General features: G+C 50.0%; 1 long non-coding RNA gene across 1 annotated transcript; it reads left to right on the forward strand.

Annotated features, from left to right (window-relative positions):
- Nucleotides 1-1,448: 1,448 nt before the first annotated feature.
- LOC129150873 (uncharacterized) lies at nt 1,449-6,573 on the forward strand. The gene is made up of 6 exons (XR_008557649.1): nt 1,449-1,532; nt 2,690-2,883; nt 4,212-4,336; nt 5,290-5,578; nt 5,725-5,739; nt 6,359-6,573. It is a non-coding gene; the product is annotated as an uncharacterized LOC129150873 (long non-coding RNA).
- Nucleotides 6,574-7,299: the final 726 nt, after the last annotated feature.

Genomic DNA, 7,299 nt, shown 5'->3' on the forward strand with positions numbered 1-7,299 from the left:
AGGAAAGAATTGAGTAGTTGCAAAAGAGACCATGTGGCCCACAAAGCCTAAACTCTTTATTATCTGGTCTTTTAAAGAAAAGGCATACTGACCCTTGAACTAAGTAACAAAGATATAATGAAGTTAAAATTTATATATATTTTTAAGATACATAAAATAGAGAGATGAAAAAAATATTTAAAATATTATGTGGCCAACCATGTATGGTTGAAACTTTCTAAGTTAAATGCATATAAGGTTCATAAGATAATTAAGAGTGGAACTTTGGGTTCAGACATTTAATTTTTTTTAATATATTTTTATTGATTTCAGAGAGGAAGGGAGAGGGAGCGAGAGATAGAAACATCAATGATGAGAGAGAATCATTGATTGGCTGCCTCCTGCACACCCCTTGCTGGGGATTGAGCCTGCAACCCGGGCATGTGCCCTTGACCGGAATTGAACCTGGACCCCTTCAGTCTGCAGGCCGATGCTCTATCCACTGAGCCAAACGAACTAGGGCCAGACATTTAATTTTAAAAAATATTCTGCCGAGCTCAGTCCTCTTAGCAAGTTACTTTATGCCTCTCAACCTCCTTTCTCATCTGTAAAATGAAAGTACTGACCTCATAGGGTTGTACGAATACTGAGTGAGTAAAGAAGGCTCTTAGAACAGTGCCTGCACCCTGGCCTGGTGGCTCCATTGGTTGGAGCATCATCCCATATATCGAAAGATTGCACGTTCAATTCCAAGTCAGGGTACATACCTAGGTTGCAGGTTTGATCCCGGGTCGGGGGCACATACCAAAGACAACCAATTGATATCTCTCTCTCTCTCTCTCTCTCTCTCTCTCTCCAATCAATAAAAATATATCCTCAGATGAGGATTTAAAAAACAAAACCAGTGTCTGCCTGGCACACAGTGAGTGCTGTATAATTATTTTCATTATTATCATCATCCTTGCTGCACACAGAGGTCTAGATTGATGCCATGACTATATTACTTCCCAGCCTTGTGGCCACGAGCTCATGACTTCCCCTCACCGAGCTTCAGTCTTTCCATCCATAAATGGCATCACAAGGCTTTCTATCACCTGGAACTGCTGTAGGGGCTGTGCTTAGCATAGCATCTGGCACAGGGTAGGCATTTAACACATGTTAGCTGTTATTGCCACTGTTCCTATTATTCTGACTTCCTTTCTGACCCCGAAGCCTCCTCACTGTCTGGAATTCAGCCCTCCTCCCGCTGTGAAAGGCAGGTCATGACTCTGGACCCGCTGTGTACCAGCACTGACTGTTTCCACCCAGCGGTTGTTTACTTAACTGTCCCCTTAAGTAACTCCCCTGCCTTCAAAGGGCTGTTTACAAACCCCACAATTAGGCTTCCTGGAACAACAAATAAACACAAACCTAATTAGGCGTGTTTCTCCTGGCTCAAGGCACAGTGATCTAAAGGCTTGGGCACAGCAGCCACCAGTTAAATAAACAGTTGTGGGATGTATGGAGGAATGGATATACAGAGGGGTACATGGATGCGTGGATACATGGAATAGGTAAGGTGTGTGCATGGATGGATGGATAAGTGATCAATTGATAGAAGAATTTATGGATGGATGGATGTAAAGATGATGTTTAAATGGATGGATAGATGAATGAATGGAAGGTGGGAGGAATAAATAAATAGGCAGAGGAATAGAAGGTTAGGTAGATGGAAGTGTGGATGGATGGATGGATGGATGGATGGATGGATGGATGGATGAGTGAAGAGAAGAGCTAGATAGGATAATGGAAGGAAGGGTGGATAAACATTTGGATGGATGGGAGGATGGCTGGTAAGTGAGTGGATAGACAGAAGAATGGATGGGTGAGTGGAAGTTAGTGAAATGCTGGAGGGAGAGGGCGATGTGAGCTGAAGTTCTAAGCCCTTTCTGACATCTGGGCCCTGCCCTGTTCATTGAGATTCGCTGTTACCACCCAGTAGACGTGACTCCAGCCTTGTGGTGCCAGAATAATCTTGGGTTTGAATTCAGCCGCTGCCACATCCTAGCTTTGTGACCCTGAGCAAATCCTGTTCCTCTCTGGGCCTCAGTCTCCTCTGGAAAGCAAATGTTAGTAACTGTCCTCACTTCACAGGGTTGCTGGGGAGGTTAATGGGTTAAGTGCCGGGCCATGTTCTCTGCTCCCAAGTGTAAATTCCCGTGCAGCAGCTGTTGATGGATTGCCCACATCCTGTGTTCTGGGGATTCACCTCAATAGAGGGGCCGAGGACCAGCCTCTGCTGGTGGCAAGGCCCTCCCACAGGGAGGCCGTCCCCTGAAGAGAGGGGCTGGTTCCCGCTGTGGGAGGCCACTTTGACACAAAACCCAAGACTTGGATCCCCTCCCTGCCAGCTCCCTGGATCCGAGCCTCAGGGCTCCACTCAGCTCTCCAGATCTGGGGGTGAGAATGGAGCCTGACACGCAGACTGCCTGATTCCAATCCCCCCTCCCACTTGCCAGCTGGTAACCTTGCGTGCGTTACTAACCACTCTGTGCCTTGGAGAAATAAACATCCCTACCTCATAAGATTACTGTGAGGGTTGAATGAGTTAATACAATAAAAGGTTTAGTACAGTGCCTGGCACACGGTAAGCATGGCGATTATTGCATCATCATAATAATAGTAATTATTATTATTGTTGTTATTACTACCTCTCCCACTACCCCTTTAGCTTCTGGCCAGAGGACACCTACGTTTCCCGGAAGGAGGTGCCTCGGGCTGGGCTTGAAGGAACAGAAGGGCTCCAGGTGGAGGGCACCGCCTGGGCAAAGGCGCAGAGCGGGAACGCTCTCCTGGGAGCAAAGGGCTGGAGCGTCCGGCCAGGGGGAGGTGTGACTTCCAGTGGCAGAGGCTGGGCGGGGTGAGGTGAGTCAGTGTTTGGCTCAGCCAGGCCCTTGAAGAGCCGTTTCCCATCAAGCGGCGGGCGGGGCGGCTGCGGCTCCCTCTGGCCAGGGGTGAGGGTCTGAGTCAGCCCCAGTCAGGTAAGTGGAGGAGGATGTGGGGCTTTCCCACCTGCATGGAAGCCGTGTGAGCAGGGCAGGGCGGCCTCCCACGGCAGGCAGGCAGGCAGGCAGGCGAGGCCTCTGCACCAGGTATAGCCTGGGTGCTGCCTGCCTCCACAGCTGATCCCAGGCCCCAAGTCCAGAGCGAGGCCTGGTTGCCGCTCCTCTACCTGAGACGTGGGGCAGGGCCCAGGACCCCAGCCAAGGGCCTTTCCTAGGGGAGGAGAGCTTTGGGGTCCAATGAGACCTGGGGAGGCAGGGAAAGCCTCCTTGAACAGAAGCTATTTGAACCAAGGCCTGAAGGGGGCGAGGAAGCCAGCAGTGGGTGATAGCTGGGGAAAGTGTCCTGAGCAGGTGCAAAGGCCCCGAGGTGGAGGCCTGGAGTTTTAGGCAACAGTAGGAGACTGTCATGGCCAGAACCAAGAGTGGGGATGGGGGAGGGGAGGGCGGGGCAGTGCTGGTGGAGGACTGGGGGGTCACATTGTGCTGGCCAGGGTAGGAGCAGCAGAGGTGGAGAGAAAAGGGTGTCAGTCAACAAGCCCTTCTTGAAGACCTACTATGTGTGAGCCCTGTGCGGGAACTGTGGATACAGAGATCGTGTAGGCTGAGCCTTTGCTTGCAGTCCAGGAAATAGGAGGCAAATGAATGCTATTTTGGTGTGATTGGTGCTCAACGCCAAGTGTGAACTGAGGGCACCTACTCCGCACAGGCCCTATCCACAGACTTTCTATGAAGTAACTCAACTTGTGAGATAAGAACTATCACAAACCCCCATTTTACAGACGAGGAAACTGAGGCCCTCCTGGGGAGGCTAAGCAGCATGCCCCAAATTAAGAGCCCAGTAAGCAGCAGGCGGGGTTTCACACCCAAGTCTGAAGGGCTGCAGGCCTGGGCCCACCTGACTACTCTGGTCGCCTGATGGTCCTATGTAATCCAAGAGGGTTTCCTGCAGAGGTGAGGCTTGGCCTGGGTTCCCGCTCCAAGTGCACAGAGCGGGCATTCTAGGCCTGGACAAGGCCCGAGCCAAGGCCTGGAGGTGAGACTGACCCTCTTAGCCAATGCCTCCAAACCTCACTTAAAAGTCGTCCTTAACTCCATTCATACTTTATACTAAGTAAATTGATATTTTTGTTTGCTTGGTTGGTTTTTGTTTTGTCTTGTTTTTATAGTTGATAGACAATATTGCTTTAGTTTCAGGTGTATAACACAGTGATTCCACATGTGCATGCCTTATGACGTGATCACCACCATGAGTCTAGCAACCATCTTTCACCGGATGAAGTTATTACGATACCGGTGACAATATTCCCTATGTTGTACGTTTGTGCCTCTTACCTCCCTCTACCTTTCTCGCCCATCCCCCAACCTTCCTCCCCTCTGGCAACATCAGTTTGTCCTCTGTATCTAGGAATCTGTTTCTGTTTTGTTTTGTTTGTTCATTTGTCTTGGTGTTTAGATTCCACATGTAAGTGAAATCATACCGCATCTGTCCTTCTCTGTCTGACTTCTTTCACTCAGCACAATGCCTTCGGGGTCCATCCATGTTGTCACAAATACAAGGTTTCACTATTTGTGGCTGAATAATATTCCATTGTACACATGTGCCACATCTCCTTTATCCATTTGTCCATCGATGGACACCTAGGTTGCTTCCAGATCTTAGCCATTGTAAGCAATGCTGCAATTAACACAGGGGTGCATATCTCTTCAAGTTTGTGTTTAGAACAGGTACCCAGCAGTGGGATTGCTGCATCATATGGTAGTTCTATTTTTAATTTTTTTTAAGGAACCTCCATACTGTTTTCCGTAGTAGTTACATGCTTGGTTGGCTTTTAAAAAATAATTTACTGAGGTGAAATTCACATAACATCAAATTAACCACTTTAAGGCGAACAGTTCAATGGCATTTGGTATATTCACCATGTTGTGCAATCACCTCCTCTAACTGGTTGGAAAACATTTTCACCACCCCAAGAGAAGACCCCCGTTAAGCAGTTGCTTCCTGTTCCTCCATCCCCTCCACCCTTCCTTTCTCTGCCCTCGGCAACCACCAGTCTGCTTTCTGTTTCTATAGATTTTTCAATTTTTTTATTCTGGATATTTCATAGAAATGAAATCATACAATAGGTGCCCTTCTGTGCCTGAATTCTTTCACTTAGCATCATGTTTTGGAGGTTCGTTTTGGTTGTAGCATATGTCAGTAAAATGATTTTTAAAAGAAAATTTGTGTTACTATCAGAAAGAAAAAAATAAGTGTTCATTTCTACAGATGGAAAGTAACGTCACAAAACAGTAGGATGGAATTCTAGCTGGACTCTGTGGCCTGCTGAGGGCTGTGGCCCGAGGCCTGCTCGGCCTCAGAGCGGGAGAGGAGCAAGCTGTGCAGAGAGGCTGAAGGCCTGCCAGCACCCACGCGCGGCTCTCCGTGGGCTGACCGAAGAGTCGCAGAGAACTCGGAGGGAGGAGCGTCCTCCTCGGTGCCATCTGTTACAACTCATCGAGTGTTCGAGGCTTCTGAGCTTTCCAGGGCAGATGTGAGGTGCATGCGGCCCATGGGGGTGAGTCTCCCCAGTGCCTTTGTGGGTGGGATCAGAGGGAAGGGCCAAAGATGGGGGAAGCCATTGCCCCAGCCCAGACATAATCCAGAGAATTCCACGCTAATTGATGTCTCCCGTTTCCAAACGCTTTTGCATCCATTCGACAGCACAGCGGACACCTGGTGAGTTTCTGTACTCTCCATTCTATTCTGATGTATTTGCCCATGTCTACGCCAATACTGTTCGACTTCCTTTACCTCTGTCCTCTATGCCAACGTCTGCACCAGCGAATCCTCCAATCTGCTTTCTGTTCGATGGGTGTTGGGCCTCCTTTTTCAGAACTGGCGTGGCTGTTATTGACTCTTTACTGTGACTTTGGAACGTGCCTTTAACAGACAGGCCTAGAGATGTCAAGTGACAGACTGAGAGTCACAAAGGGCTTCCAGCTTCATGGCCCGTTTCCAAGACTCAGAGGAACCCAGGGCCGTGTTGCGGGGGGGTGGGAGGGGAGTGAAACGGGGGTGGGGAAGGCAGGCATGCTGGAAGGAGGGGGCTCTTTCCACAACCCCCAACACACCCCAATGTGTCTGCTTGTCAAAAGCTTGAAATGCCCTTAAAAATAGCAGTTGGCTACATTCCCCCTGTACACTATTTAAGTAGTTTTCTTTTAAGTCAACTCACTTTTTAAATTTTTATTTAGACTTAGTTTTAAAGGAAACATTTAATCCCCGCCGTAAATGAGAAGCCGGGATTAAGGGTGAGGTCTTTGCTGGTGGTGCCCGCCCATCTCCCCTCCCACAGACCAAATTCCAGCCGCCAGCACCTGCCCTTTCCCTGTGGGCTCTGCCCACCTGCGGGAGCTGGGAATTAACACTCCAGGGAGCGCCCTCAACCAGGACGGCAGGAGCCGGTGACTACAGCCCTCAGCGCCCTCGCCACCCCATCCCCACCCGCAACGTGGAAAACCCAGAGGTGCTTGGTCGACACCAGAGGTCCGAAGCCGATTGAGCCCCAGGTGCCCAGGTGGGGTGAAAACTCTCTGCTTTGGCGTCCCTTCCTTCCTACTCTCACTTCCCTGCTTCCCTACCAGTGTTTTCTGGGGTCGCCTCCCATGTAAACAACTTGCTTTCAATTTTTCCAATCTCTTAGGGATCTGCTTCTAGAGGAACCCAACCTAAGGCTCTTCCTATAAATTGAAGAATTTATTCTGCAAATTATACAAAAAAAGTGAAACAAAGCCAGACCCCACTGTTGCTGATGGCTTGGCATTGGGGTCTGCTCCGTTTCTTAGGAAGAAGCGTGGGAGGAGGGTGGTAAAGACACACAAGTCCCAATGGGGCTGTTCCTGCCTGTGGCACAACCAGGAGGAAGAAAGGGAGCTGCCAGACTCGCCATGGAGGGGGGTGATGGGATTCTACGCAGGTCCCCGGACCCCACACAGTTCCTCCAGCCCCGTCCATACTAGCCCATGGTCCTGAGAAACACTTCTGACAGGCCAGCTCCAAGGCGGGTGGGGCACCCCCAGGCTGGGCAGCTGGCAGGACACAAGCCTGGTGGGCCCAGGGGGCAGCACTCAGCATTGGGCTGGACACAGGGGTGGGATGGGAGCCATCAGGAAGACATTTGGTCCCACCGTGAAGGAGCTCAGAGGGCCGTTAGTCTGACACATGGGCTGATGGACTCAGCTCTGCTGTGAGTACCTCTGGAGAAGGGAGAGTTCACGCACTCATTCACTCACTCAT

Source organism: Eptesicus fuscus, chromosome 12, assembly GCF_027574615.1.
Source record: "Eptesicus fuscus isolate TK198812 chromosome 12, DD_ASM_mEF_20220401, whole genome shotgun sequence".
NCBI lineage: Eukaryota > Metazoa > Chordata > Mammalia > Chiroptera > Vespertilionidae > Eptesicus > Eptesicus fuscus.